Genomic DNA, 8,093 nt, shown 5'->3' on the forward strand with positions numbered 1-8,093 from the left:
TTGCTTTCCTTCTCAGCACGTGCCCCACTGCCTTGCACACAGGAGGTGTCCGGAGCCATTAGAGCCCGGCTGCCTGCCTGTCCAGAGCCGAAAGAGCCCGCCCAGCTATTGCCTCGAGGCCTCAGAGCCTTGTTTGCTGTTATCTTCCGTCTCTCCCCCTCCTGTGCACTATGGGTATAGGCAACTTTGCAACTTGCCATAGATAATGAGAATTTTCCATTTACTGGAACAACCCGCCCTGCGGTTTTCTCAGTAAACCATCTGCATACTTAATTATCTGCTGATTCCCTCCTGCTGTCTATATAAACTGTGACCTTCTGGCTAATAAACGAGACTTGATCAGAATACTGTCTGGTCTCCATTTCTTGCGTCTCTTGTCCCATCCAATTCCCACTCCCCCCTCCAGGGTCTGTGTTGAATATCCACTTTCCAGTTGTTCATATCATTCCAGTTGTTATGTGAAAACTGCAGAGCCCATTCAGTGAAACTTCATCTCAAAAGGAAAGCATAAGACTGCCTTTGGTAGTACCACCTTTCTGTGTGTCGCCTAATAGGAAACCTGTATCTTTTTCACACTTTCCTGTTCTCAGTCACTTTCTGTGGACTCTTAAGTGTCTCCCTGCACCTCTGGCTTCCTCAAACACAGAAACATTCCTATTCCAAAGATTCTAGCCCATGGGTTATCCAGCTGGTTACTACATCTCCCATTCATCTGGTGATACCTTATTGCTGCTGACTGGTGGGGGGAGGGAGGTTACTGACTCTGTTGCCTTACTCTGGCAGAATAACACTGTCACCCCTTTGAGTCATGACCTTCCCTGGAGGACCACTTGCTCATTCTCTGCAACTAGTACTCATTTTCCTTCTGTGATACAGCAGGACAGGTTATTTGTATTAAACAAACATTTATGAGGAATAATTCCCTCCCCAAAAAAGAGCCCCCAAGTGAAAGCAGAACCCTGAAATACTATGGACTATGAATTGTTTCTAGTGGAGGTAAATTTCTGCAAATATATCTTAGTCTTTCTATTTCTCTTGTCATTAAGGGGTTGCTTTTTGGTCAGGAAAATGATTTTTGACCATGGAGTTAAGCATTGTGGAAATTCAACCCAGATTTCTTAAAATCATGATCTTCACCAAAGAGAAATAATGACAGTAATGTTCATGGTAACAGGAACAATATGGCACATCATTAAATGAAATGGGTTAACTTGAATAAAATGCTATGAATTGTCTCACATTTGATTCTTTTTCTCAAATAGACTCTATTATGGAACTGTACATGTCAAATATCATTTTGGTTTTCACTGATAAGAAAATGCAGAGCACCCTGGTCGTAGGGTATATATTTCTTGTTTGGAAAACTGCCCGTGGCCTACTTAACTCCTCTATGCACACTGTGTAACTGTGGACATGAGTATCTCCTTTTCATTGGAGGATTGTCTCCTTTTTGTATCTGTTTTCATTCAGCATTTGGTACAGGCTATGTAGCTAGTGAGGAATGTTCTGGCATTTTTAAAATGTTAAAAATATAAAATCCTATAATCTTATTTGGGATACTAATATGGTTTAGAACCAAAGGGGATATTAGCGAGCAAATGGTGCAGGCCATTCATTGTATAGGCCGACAACCTATCCCCGAGAGGTGAAGTAACTTACACAGCATCATACAGAGAGAGGCAGGATTCTGGGCCTCGTGTTGTACCCCTCTCGTGCAGCCCCAAGAGCTTAGAACTAAGTCTGTGAAGCAAAATATAAACAGAAAAATGGAGACATCTTGGCTTTGTGGTGTAGTCATGCTGGTGATATTAGAGAAACAAATTTGTCGAGTTTGGATGAGAAAAGGCCAGGAGCATCTTGGTAGAAGCAACCATGGAAGAGACTAAACTGTTTTCTTATCCACCCCAAAGATTTTCAGAGTATGCATAGTTTGGAAGAACAAAAAAAAAAAAAAAAAAAAAAAAAAAAGAGTGACCTCACAATAACAGGTCCAGTTTATAAAGTAACAGTTTTTCCTACATCCAACATGTTTATGACTTTGTGCAATCCAAGTCTAAACATGTTTTCTAAGCTGTGGTGGTAACACAAGCCTTAGGATTAAAAGGTTATGTTCCAGATGTGTAAAGAGGTTTTTAGCAAAACAGCTTGCCGTCTCAGAGGGTCCTTATGTCTTTACACTGAGGGTCCAAAAACACCCAAGAGAAGTTAACCTGCAATTGAGGTCAGAGGACAGAGTGCAATCACATTTTTATCTTGGTAGGGCCCTTCCTGGAGCCTTGTTAATTAAAGCTCAGTTTAGCAACCTGGGTTGTAAATATTTATCCTTCCCTTCTTTGTCAGCACAGAGAAAAAAATGCTAGTAGAGTAGCTGAGTTATTTGTAAGACCATGAAACCTTTCTCTCTGCAAGTTTCTGTCGACATGTAGCTGTGAATTACATTTCCATCTTCATCCAGGCTGGGTAATTACTTTTCATTTTGCATTTCTCTTTACGTAGAGGAAATATATATTCTGAGTCCACAGTGGACAATCAAAAATTCTGTTCAAAATACTGTGTTTGCAATATCTATGAAACATTTTAAATGGCGCCTAAGCTTTCTTAAAGGAGTACATCAATTGCTTCATTTCTGTTTGTAGTAAATCATAATGTTGGATTAGATAAAATGCTTTTAGTACAGTACAACTACTGTTCAGGGAAATATTCATGAAAGAAGTTTTACTTACTTGTACTAACACATTGCACAGGATGAATTACCACTAAAATTGGTGAAATATTAACATAGCTGTAAATGAAAGAGAGGAATAGTATCTATAATATAAAGTGGGGAAGTGTTCTCTAAACCTCAGGTATGTAGGGGCCACTTGCATAACTTGTCATGTCTATGCTACACCTGAATTTATTACTTATTGGAAGCAATTCACTATTCAAAAATCTTCCTAAACAGGAATAACTATGAAATTTCAGGCTCAGTGTTTGTTAGTTATATTTTTTATAAAATATAGAAGAAAGCATAATCATTACCTAAAATCACTGTGCATGCTAGTGATTCATTCAACACACTATCAATTGAAAAATATTACTCTACTCACTGAGACTAAAGTGTAGGGCTTAACCTAGCTCTAGCCACAGGATTTTAGGCAACTTTGTCACCTTTCTGGACATCAGCTTCATCACTAAAAGAATGAAAATACCCACCAAAAACCTGTTAGAACTAACAGACAAATTCAGTAAAATTCCAGGATACAAAACTGACATGCAAAAATCAGTAGCATGCCTGGCCTGTTAGCTCACTTGGGAGAGTATGGCAGTGGTAACACCAAGGTCAAGGGTTCAGATCCCCTTACCAGCCAGCCACCAAACAAAATCAGTAGCATCTTCATGTACTAAAAGCAAACTATCCATTAAAGAAGTCAAGAAAACAATCCCACTTACAATAGCTTCCAAAAAAATTAAATGCTCAGGAATACATTTAACCAAGGAGGTGAAGAAAGATCTTGACACTGAAAACTGTAAAACGTTGATGAAAGGAAAAGAAGAAAACACGAAGTGGAAAGATATCCTGTATTCATGGATTGAAAGAATTAGTGCTGTTGAACTGTCCATACTACTCAAAGCAACCTACAGATTTGATGCAATTCCTATCAAAATACCAATAATATTCTTTACAGAAATAGATAAAAACAATTCCAAAGTTCATATGGAACAGCAAAAGTCCTGAAATAGGCAAAGCAATCTTGAGCACACAGAACAAAGCTGGAGGCATCATACTATCTGATTTTAAAATATACTACCAAGCTATATTAATCAAAACAGCATGGTACTGGCATAGACACATAGTCTAATGGAACCAAACTGGGATTGCAGTGGTATAACACCAAAGTCAGGGAGAGTTTCAGATCTCCAGACCAGCCAGCTGCCAAAGCAAAAACAAAACAGGGATCCCAGAAATAAACTCACACATTTATGGTCAGTTGATTTTGTACAAAGATGCTGAGAACACACAATTGGGAAGACAGTCATCAAAAGTGATATTGGGAAAACGATATCCACATGCAGAAGAATGAAATTGGACCCTTATACCATATACAAAAATCAACTCAAAATGGATTAAAGACAAACCTGAAATTATAAAACTTCTAGAAGAAAACATGGGGGGAAGCTCCATGGCATTGGTCTGGGCAGTGACTCTTCGGATATGACCCCAAAAGCACAGGCAACAAAAGCAAACATAGACAAATAGGATTATATCAAACTAAAAAGCTTCTGCACAGCAAAGGAAATGATCAAAAGATTTACAAGACAACCTGTGGAGTGAGAGAAAATGTTTGCAAATCATACATCTGATAAGGGGTTAATCAAAATATACAAGGAACTCAACTCAGTGGCAAGAAAACAAATAGTCCAGTTAATAAATGGACAAAGCACTGGAATAGATATTTCTCAGAAGACATACAAATGGCCAACAGACATATTTTTTTGAATGTTCAACATCACTAATCATCAGAAAATGCCAGTTAAAAGCACAATGAGATATTACATCATACCTGTTAAAATGACTATTACCAAAAGTAGGAAAGATAAACCTTGATGACAATGTAGAGAAAAGAGAACCCTTGTACACTGGTGGTGGGAATGTAAGTTAATGCAGCCATTATGCAAAACAGTATGGGGGTTCTTCAAAATATTAAAAATAGAATTAACATATGATCCAGCAATCTCATTACTGGGTATATATCCAAAGAAAATTAAATCAGTATGTCAAAGTGATATCTGCACTCCCATGTTCATTGCAGCTTTATTCACAATAGCCAAGATATGGAATCAACCTAAGTGTTCATCAACAGATGAATGGATAAAGAAGATGTGGCATATCTACACAATGGAATCTATTTAGCCCCATAAAAGGAGCAAATCCTGTTTTGTGAAAACATGGATGAACCTGAAGGACATTTTGTTGTTAACTGAAAAAATCCATGCACAGAAAGAAAAATACCACATGATCTCACCTATATAGGGAATCTTAAGAAATCAAACTCATAGATGCAGAGAAGAGAATGGTGGTTACCAGAGGCTGGGGGGAACTGGGGAGATGTTGGTCAAAATATATGATTTCAGGGCCGGCCCGGTGGCGCACTGCTACAGTGCGCTGCTTGGGAAGCGCGGCAGGTGCTCCCGCCGAGGGTTCGGATCCCACATACAGACTGGCTGCTCACTGGCTGAGCGAGGCGTGGGGGCAACACCGAGGGTTGCGATCCCGTTGCTGGTCCCGGTCCAGTCCGGGCGTGACGCTGAGGGTTGTGATCCGTTGCCGGTCACGAAAAAAGACAAAAATATATATATATATCAAGGGTTGCGATCCCGTTGCTGGTCCCGGTCCAGTCCGGGCATGACGCTGAGGGTTGTGATCCGTTGCCGGTCACGAAAAAAGACAAAAATATATATATATATATGATTTCAGTTAGGAGGAACAAATTCAAGACATCTGTTGTACCACATGGTGACTATAGTTAATAAAAAATATTTCCGGGCCTGCCCGGTGGCACACTGGATAGTGCGCCGCTTGGGAGGCGCGGCGGCGCTCCCGTCCGAGGGTTGGATCCCACATACAGCTCACTGGCTGAGCGAGGCGCAGGAGCAACGCCGAGGTTTGCGATCCCGTTGCCGGTCCCCGGTCCGGTACGGGGGCGACACTGAGGGTTGCGATCCATTGCCGGACACGGAAAAAAAGACAAAAGACAAAAATATATATATATATATATTTCCTATACTTGAGAATTTTACAAATAAGAAAGCAGAGGCTCAGAGAAGTTCATCACCTTGCTTAAGTTCACACAGTGGGTAAATAATAGAGCTCATACTCCAAGCCTGATTGTTTCATATACTTGAAAGTTGCTAAAAGAGTATATTTTAAATGTTCTCACCACACACACACACACACACACACACACACACACACACACGTGAGGTAATGCATGTTATTGAGACTGATTTAGCCTTTCCACAATGTATACATATTTCAATACATCATGTTATGCACCATAAATACATATAATTTTTGTTGATTTAAAATAAAAAATGAGAATAATTTTACACCATCGTTGGCATGAAAATAGAATGGTAAATTTAAATGAAATCATTTAGATTAAAAAAAAATTGTAAACTACAACACAAAGTAGTATAGTTTTACTGAAAGTTTGTAATTGCCCATGATGCATCCTGTGCTTCTCAAACTTGACCATGCAGATGGGTCACTTGGGATCTTTTGAAAATGCAAATTCTGTTTCACTAAGTGTGGAGTGGGTCAGAGATTCTGCGTAGCTACCAGGGTCCTGGTGATGTTAATGCTGTTGATCTGCAGACTACTTTGAGTAGCAAGGCAGAGAAGATTTACAACTAGAAATCAAATGGTTCAGCCCTGATTTTCTGAGACTTAAGGTTGCTTTCTATATGTGCCAACATGTTTTTGTTAATAAGAAAAACTGGTAGACACCATCACTGACAGGTAAAACAGTATTTGGAGTAATGACACAAAGTCGTTCTAGGGCTAAAAATACTGATGGTACTAGCCAATTGGCATATCTGCACACTCCTTCTTGAGGATAAAAGTTGGGGACTGAGGTAATAATTCTCACACTTAATTCTCCCAACATGATTCTCACACTTGGGAAATTCAACATTATCCTATACACATTTTAGATTCAGATTTCCCCCGTGTTGCCAGTAATGTCTTTTAGAGCCTTTTGGAGGGTGGAGGGTGGAGGGTGGGGAGATCCATGATCCAATCTAGGATCACACATAGCATTTAGTTGTCAGGTTTCTCTAGTCCCCTTTAATATAGAATGATTCCTGTCCCTTTTTTTATTTTTGTTTTCGCCTTTAATGACTAATATTTTTGAAGAGCCCAGGCCAGTTATGTTACAAAATGTCCCTCAATTTTCTTCTTCCTCATGATTAGACTGAAGTTTAAACACTCTAGTAGGAACAGTACCAGGTGAGGTTGTGTCCTTTTCATTGTGTCAAATCAGGTGACACATGATGATGTTTGTCCCATTACTAATGATCCTTCATTTCATCATTTGGCTAAGCTGGTGTTCACTGGTTTTCTCCATTTTAAAGCTCCCTCCCCCCACCTTTGAATTAATAAAGGATCTGTGGGGTTTCCCTCCAATGCTTTCGTTGAAGCATCCATTGATGATTCTTGCCTCAACCAATTTTACCATAATGTTTGTAAACTGAAGTTCCCTCCAATGGTTGAAGCATCCATTGATGATTCTTGCCTCAACCAATTTTACCATAATGTTTGTAAACTGAAATGAAGATTTTTTGATTCAAGCATGATTTTCCTATCGCTATAATTTCTACATTAATTGGCATTTTTCTGTAAAGAAGATTTTTCCATTCTCCCTTCCCCCTCCTATTTTTATTTATTTGTATGTTTGCTTAATAATTTAAGAAACAGCATATGTTAAAAGCTCATGGGTTCTTTTTTATTTCACATGTCATGTGCCATTTCTGTCATTAGTGATTTTGATGCTCAAAGTGGGAGCCCTTTCAAGCTGGTTATTGTGTCTTTTTAAAATGTCCTCATCAGTTTTTAAGTATTTTTCAATAAGATGTAATTTTTCCACCCTAGCCCTGCAATTGGCTATTTCTCTAAACAGTTTGGCTTCCTTTTATTAGAGAAGGACATTTAGAAACCAAGATCTGAAGCTAAGATGGCGACGGGTCTGGAGTGGCCGTGCCAGGAGACAGCGCAATCCTGAGAGCTGTGCGCTGTGATACCAGAGTATTAATTGCATTTCCAAGAGCAACAAAAGGCGAATAATTCTTTCAACAACGATCCTGCATTGACAAACAAGCGGCAGCAGGTTCGAGGTTTTGGGGCCGACACAGAGGAGGACTCCTGAGAGCACCCAAGCCCGGCTGCGGGAACGGGCAAGCGGCCTAGTCAACAAAGGCCAGGAAAACCAGCAGAACCGGCGCAGAAACAGAGTGAGGCGCGCCGGACCGGCCCAATGCTGCAAGCTCTATGAGTCACCCCCAGCCCAGCCCCACTTATGGGGCAAAGCCCGGCTGCTCCCCGCCTGCCTGGC

Source organism: Galeopterus variegatus, unplaced genomic scaffold (genome assembly GCF_000696425.1).
Source record: "Galeopterus variegatus unplaced genomic scaffold, G_variegatus-3.0.2 Scaffold14308, whole genome shotgun sequence".
Classification (NCBI taxonomy): Eukaryota; Metazoa; Chordata; class Mammalia; order Dermoptera; family Cynocephalidae; genus Galeopterus; species Galeopterus variegatus.